We start from the raw sequence: 7,269 nt of genomic DNA on the forward strand, positions 1-7,269 counted from the left end.
TATGGATGGAATAACATTTCGATATCTTATCAATTTAGCTGTACATAAAAATCTTGAAATACATCTAATGGATGTAATTACAGCTTACCTTTATGGTTCACTTGATAATGAAATTTACATAAAAATCCTAGAAGGACTAAAATTGCGTGAATCATGTAATAAATCTCGGGAGATGTACTCAATAAAACTGTAAAGATCATTATATGGTCTAAAACAATCAGGGCGTATGTGGTATAATCGCCTTAGTGAGTACTTAATAAATGAAGGTTATTTAAATGATGTCATTTGTCCATGTGTTTTTATAAAGAAAACAAAATCAGAGTTTGTTATACTCGCTGTTTATGTTGATGACATAAATCTCATTGGAACCCCTGAAGAGGTCCAAAAGGCAATTGAATATCTAAAGAAAGAATTTGAAATGAAAGACCTTGGAAAGACAAAACTTTGTCTAGGTCTGCAAATTGAACATTTAGCAAACAGAGTTTTTGTCCATCAATCTGCCTACACTGATAAAATCTTAAAAAGATTTTACATGGACAAAGCACATCCATTAAGTACTTCAATGGTTGTTCGATCATTTGAAGTGGAAAAAGATCAATTTTGATCTCCAGGAGAGGATGAAGAAATTGTTGGTCCTGAAGTACCATATCTCAGTGCTATTGGTGCACTTATGTGTCTTGCTAACGCAACTAGGCCTGATATATCATTTTCTGTTAATTTGCTAGCAAGGTATAGTTCTTACCCAATGCGAAGGTATTGGAATGGTATCAAATATATTTTGCGATACCTGAAGGGTACTATTGATATGGGTTTGTTTTATACTAACAAAGGTTGCACAAACCTTATTAGTTATGCAGATGTAGGTTATTTATCAGACCCACATAAAGCTCGATCTCAGACAGGCTATATGTTTACACACGAAGGAATTGCTATATCATGGCGATCTACAAAGCAGTACATTGTTGCTACTTCTTCAAATCATGCTGAAATAATAGCAATTCATGAAGCAAGTAAAGAATGTGTGTGGTTGAAATCGATGATACAGTTCATCAAAGAAAGAATTGGTCTGGAAAATGATGTTAAAGTACCCACAGTTATATTCGAAGACAATGTCGCGTGCATAGCTCAATTGAAAGGTGGCTTCATAAAAAGAGACAGAACAAAACATATTTCACCAAAATTATTCTTCACACATGATCTACAGAAGAATGGTGATATAGATATACAACAAGTTAGTTCAAGTGATAATCTTGCAGATTTATTCACAAAGGCATTACCAACATCAACTTTTGAGAAATTAAGATACAAGGTTGGAATGCGCCGTCTCCAAAATATCAAATGAAGTTTTCATCCAGGGGAGTAAAATATGTACTGCACTCTTTTTTCCTTAACCAAGATTTTGTCCCATTGGGTTTTTCTGATAAGATTTTTAATGAGGCAGCACTCAAGACGTATTACCAGATATGTGTACTCTTTTTCGTTCATTAGGATTTTTCCCATTCGGTTTTTCCTACTAAGGTTTTAAAGAGGCACAAGACTTATAGATGCTCAGGATAACTATATTTATTTATTCTTTAACTAGAATATTCTTGACATCCAAGGGGGAGTGTTAAGTATTGAGTATTTGTTTAGTGGATGTCTTTTTCCCAAGTGGGCCCCACTCAAAGTGGGCAACTTTCCCACTTGGTATGTAATAGTTTTATTGTGCCTATAAATATGGGCAATGGAAGACAGATAGAGGACATGGTAGAATACAAATACTATTACATTTCCTTTCTCTGTTTCTCTATTTAATTCTCTCTTTCCCTCACTGTCCATTCTTCTAATCAATTGCAAAGTTAATTTTATAACAATATCAAATTAATTAAATAATCATCATATTATGCTGATTCGTAAATTTTAGGTATTGATTCCTATATTTTAGGTATTGGGGCTAATCCCTCTAGGTCCCTACAGATTTTTATCTAGAGTAATGCTAAATGGTCCAAACAATTTGGCCCAAATTTGGCCAAAATGGTAAAAAGACTATGATAACCTTTCCTTATATGAATTCTACAATATTCTTATTTTGATTTTTACATTTATTTCCCCTAAATTTCCTCAGAAACAAAGTTGACTCTTTCCTCTTCCTCACTCTTTGAAATAATAAACAAAGAAGGATGAAAAGTCTTCATATATTTCTTTTATTTGTGAATATTACACAATTAATTTTATTTTATTTTTAAAAAAACAATGATTAATTAATTAAAAAAGTTTTACATTTTCGTTTTAAAAAGGGATTTTTTGTAAAAATTAAAAAACCAAAAGCTTAGATGATGTTTCGGGATCGACAAAATCCTTTCTAATTAGGACTTTGTTTCATATCAACATAATTAGATTTCTAAATAAAAATAAAATTATATTAATATAAAAATGCAGTTTCAAAAGTGGAACAGAAACATAATAAAAATAGAAATAAATGACTAAATACCTTGATTTGATTGTTGATATTGGTGGTATGTTCACCCGGGTCCTTTTGGCTTTTGGAATTTCGTCCTCAAAATCACTATCATTCGATAGTGAAGTTGAAATAACTTTTTTCTTACCCTTTCGTTTTGTTTGGTTTGGTGTAACAACGACAAAGCTAATCTTAATTTTGATCGAACTAATTTCAACAAATTTATGAATTCCTATAACATGAGATGGAGTGAATGCATGTAGTTAAAAATTTGGTTGAGAACATTGAACTGGATTGTTGGTGTTGCTTTCCAAATATTGAGCCTAGGACTTTTCCATGATGTCTTCTCCATTAAAATTCTACAAATATTGATTGAAATTGAGATGAACGTGCAATGAATTTATGCGAATGGAGATTAAAATGGAAGAAAAATGTAGAAATATAAGAATTTTATAAAGAACATATGCTTTGGTTCTTCCCTGTTCTTGTCATTGACTTTCTTATTTTGTAAAAGATATGTGAAAAGTCAAGAAGAGGCAAGTGAAAAGACACAATAAGAGAGAGAATAGAAGTTTAAGAGAAAAAGTTTGAAAAGGAAATGTATATTCTTAAAAGTGTGATTGAGAAAATAAAAAGTAGGGGATATTTTAAGTTCCCAAAAAATCAGAATTCAAATTAAAAAAGGAAATAAAATGATTTAAATTAATGAAATAACATGATATTTTTATATAGTTGTAATTAAAAATTTAATTTGTAAATAAATTGGAGTCTATGCATATATTGTTAATAAAAGTCTTAAAATAGATATATATATTGTTCAAATTGTTAATAAAAGTCATAATATAATGATCAACATGTGATGAATTAATTCAATATTGCAATTGAAGTCAATCTTATTGTCACGACCCAACCCCGTAGGCCGCGACTGGTGTTCGAGTGGGGCACTCAAACGTACCCTAATCCCAAATTAGCCTTTTTAACCGAATAAACATATGTAGTGATTAGTAGAAATTGCTAAATATATCATAAAAGTAGATATAGGCACGAGGGTTGATAGACCGTCACAAAACACACAAAACCCAAATCATATATGCAAAACTCACAACATAACTCTGTCTACAAACCTCTACAGATGATAGCATAGTCATATGACGGGACAGGGCCCCATCGTACCCCTGACCAACATATCCAAATATACAGAGATAAAGTCAGTACCAAAATACAAGCTCCGAATAAGGGAGCAGTGTCAACGACGCAGCATATATCCTAAACAGGTGGATCAGCAAATCGAACTTCGATACCTGCGGGCATGTAACGCAGCACCCGAAGAAAGGGGGTCAGTACGAAAAATGTACCGAATATGTAAAGCATGAACTGTAATAAATAAAATCATAATCTGAATAGTATGTGCAGAAAACGAAATAAATGTTCAGAATTTCAAAATACTTATCATAATCACAAATCATATATGCAAAGACATATGTCATATCCGACCCCATCCCATGGGACTCGGTGAACAAAACGTGGTCGCCCTCCCGTCATTGGCGCCACAGCACAGCATAACACCAGAGTAGGGAATATCTTCGTAACAGATCATATCATATCAGATCAGATCATATCATGTCAGATGGCCATATCAAATCATATCACATCATATCATAAGCATATATGTACATGGCACAACATAACTCCGTGGCACAACATACACCACAACCCATGTACATGTCATACCTGCCCCCTCACGTCGAGGCACGGCGAAAAATGCAGAGAAGTACGCTTGATAACATATCCTGGCCCAGGCTCAGTGAAAGAGTGGTTACAGTATGCACGAGTAGAGTAGTGAGAGACTAAATGCAATTTAAAATACAAAATATTTATACAGACTCGATAGCATAATTTCGATAATAAATCATATATAAAAATACTTGAATAATAATAATAGTGTAAGTCTTTTCAATGTCCCGATAGTCTATGTCAAAATAATTTTCTGAAATTGTGTCCATATTTCAGAATATATTATGGAACTTAACGGAATAATTAATCATATGATATTTGGAAGAGTAGCAAAGAGTTTCTTTCAAATTCTACCTAACATGAGCCAAACAGAATAACAAAGAAAAATTTGGAATAGTGGGGCCCACCTCGATCAAATGAGGTGGCGTATCTAAATTATGCGCGTCAAATATCATAACGTTATTTATAAGAGTTTCAACGTAGTTGGGTCCTATTTGTGCAAATTCTAGAAGTTTAGATAATTTTTCAAAAATATTCATAAATACTTAATTCAATTCTACTGAATAGGAAATGGTCAAATTTAGGTGTCGATTCTGAAGAGTAGAGTCATCCCCGAGGTTCGTATCCAAACCTATTACACCTAAGACATGCCAAGAGAAGAAAAGGTAAAACTTTACATACTTTATTGGCTTTTTACGGTTGTCCAACTTCAATTCCCGTTTCCACCAAAATCTACAATTGGTCACATTTACCAATTACTATTCATAAGACTTTAAGAATTCAATTTTTCCAATACTTGTCTACAAAAATTTCGACAGCATCTCTCCTATATATATGACAACCCCGAGATTACAACTCGGCCACAATATCAATAATCAAGCCAACAACAACACCAATACCATCAACAATCAATTTAAAACGCATCATAACATAAATTGGTTTCTTTTCCAAATAGTACAACAACTTTCAACCCAACTTTGTATTTCCAAATAAATATGAATATTTCATGTTCATAATTAATTTCAACTCATTCCAACATAAGTGAAAAATATTCCAAGTAAACTATCCAATATTCATCAATTCCATATTTCACCCAAAAATTCCATAAATGCAACAAAACTATTATAATTCATTTTCTTCTTTCAACTTCATAATCAACAACAATAATCCATACTTTAACAACTTTATTTTCATAATATTACAAAATCATCCTTTAAGGGCATAATTCCTACAAACCATTTTAATACCAACTTACACCATATAAACTTCATTTATATCCCCAAAATCATAACAACAACTAACAAATTATACACACTTAATTTTTTCCATTTCATCACCTAATCCATATTTCCAACTTCAATAAATTCATTCAACTTTCAATTCCAACATAAATTTTTTACCATAACTACTACTCCATAACTACTACTAAAATACTACACAAAAATTCAAGTCTTCTTGCCAACAATCTTACATACACATAACTTATTCATATGTCAAAATCCAATCATATAACTTCCATATTTCCATGGATTCTACACATCTCTACTTACTACAACATAAACAAACTTCATAACATAATAAAATTGGATTAATTCTTACCTTTTTCTTCCAACTTCTTCACTTCACCAAGACACCCAATCAACCAAACAAGGCTCCTATCTTCCAAAATAACTTCATCATATTGTAGAGGACCCTTGAATTAGTAGGAATACTAGGAGAAAATAATTTTTGGAACATGATTTCAAGGAATAAAATTTTCCTAGGCTTGTCCGATCTTCTCTCTATGTTTTCTCTTCTTTCTTTTGTTTTTCTCCTTCTATCTTCTTCCAATTCTCTTGAATATTCTAGGAGTTGGAAGATATAAAGACCCCTAGTTGAAATTCCAATTTTGCCCTTAACCTTTTATAGTATTTCCACATGTGAAATTCCAATTTTGTCCTTAACCTTTTATAGTATTTCCAAATCCCAATTTAGTCATAAGAATTATGTATCCAACAAAATCAAACATAGCCTTGCCCTTGAATTGTTACCGTTATCCCAAAAATGTCCTATTGTGAAAAATAAAATAAAATAAAATAAATATGGGATATAACACTTATAACTTAAGGATATAGGTAGAGGTTATAAGATTAAGGGTTGGGGGTTTGAAACTCAATGTCCAATCGAAGTCAAATAGTTTGTGTTGACTACTTGTTACATTCATAAATTGAGTCTTGTTTAATTTTATAATTATTAAAAATTGTTCAGTATGAGGGATAATGAATAACTAATCTCGAGATTAATTTTAGGATGAGTTTATTTCATGTTTGGTTATGATAAAATCATAAAATAATTGATTTCAAAATTGTAGTGTTATTTTTATCCATATTGAGGATGTGATAACAATTCTGGAATAATTAATCTTAGGATAATTTATTTCCCATTAAGATGAGTGTAATATGAATTAAAACAATTCAATGTTCAATTAAAGTCAAACATTTGTATTTACTTCTTCTTTCATCCACAAAATTGAGACTCAATTTCAATCTTATAATAAGTAAGCGTTTGGCCATAAAAGTAAAAAATTATTTCACTTTATTTTATAATTTGAATGTACTTTTTTTATAAATATGATTTATATCATTAATTTTAATAAATAACAAAATAATTCAACTATTATAAAACAAACTAAATTAGCAAATTAAAAAAAGGAGACAGTAAGGGAAAGAGAGAATTGAGAGAGTTGTGTATCTTCATTTCTAGGAGAAAATGACTTTTATAGCCAAATTTTCTTGCTTTGGCACAAAGGAAAAAGTGGGGGTGGTCCCATTTGCACATGGAAAAAGTGGAGGTGGGTCCCACTTGCACATGGGCATCCACCATCTCCATACTTTACAATACTCTCCTTGGATGTTCATGCAAAATATTGATAGGAAAATCTAATGGGACAAAACCTAGTTTAAGAAAAAATGAGTGCAACGCGTCTTCTACTCTCCCTGATGAAGATCATATTTAATATCTCGAAGATGATGCATTTCAATCTTATATATCAATTTCTCAAAGGTTGAAGTTGACAATACCTTGGTGAACATATCTGCTAAATTATCACTTGAATGAAC

The 7,269-nt window shown here is 31.5% G+C and overlaps 1 long non-coding RNA gene across 1 annotated transcript; it reads right to left on the reverse strand.

The window, feature by feature from the left end:
- Positions 1-3,503: 3,503 nt before the first annotated feature.
- LOC129892933 (uncharacterized) lies at positions 3,504-5,990 on the reverse strand. The gene is made up of 2 exons (XR_008767370.1): positions 5,771-5,990; positions 3,504-3,738 (listed from the first exon to the last, which is right to left on the reverse strand). It is a non-coding gene; the product is annotated as an uncharacterized LOC129892933 (long non-coding RNA).
- Positions 5,991-7,269: the final 1,279 nt, after the last annotated feature.

This window comes from Solanum dulcamara, chromosome 6 (assembly GCF_947179165.1).
Source record: "Solanum dulcamara chromosome 6, daSolDulc1.2, whole genome shotgun sequence".
NCBI classification, from domain to species: domain Eukaryota; kingdom Viridiplantae; phylum Streptophyta; class Magnoliopsida; order Solanales; family Solanaceae; genus Solanum; species Solanum dulcamara.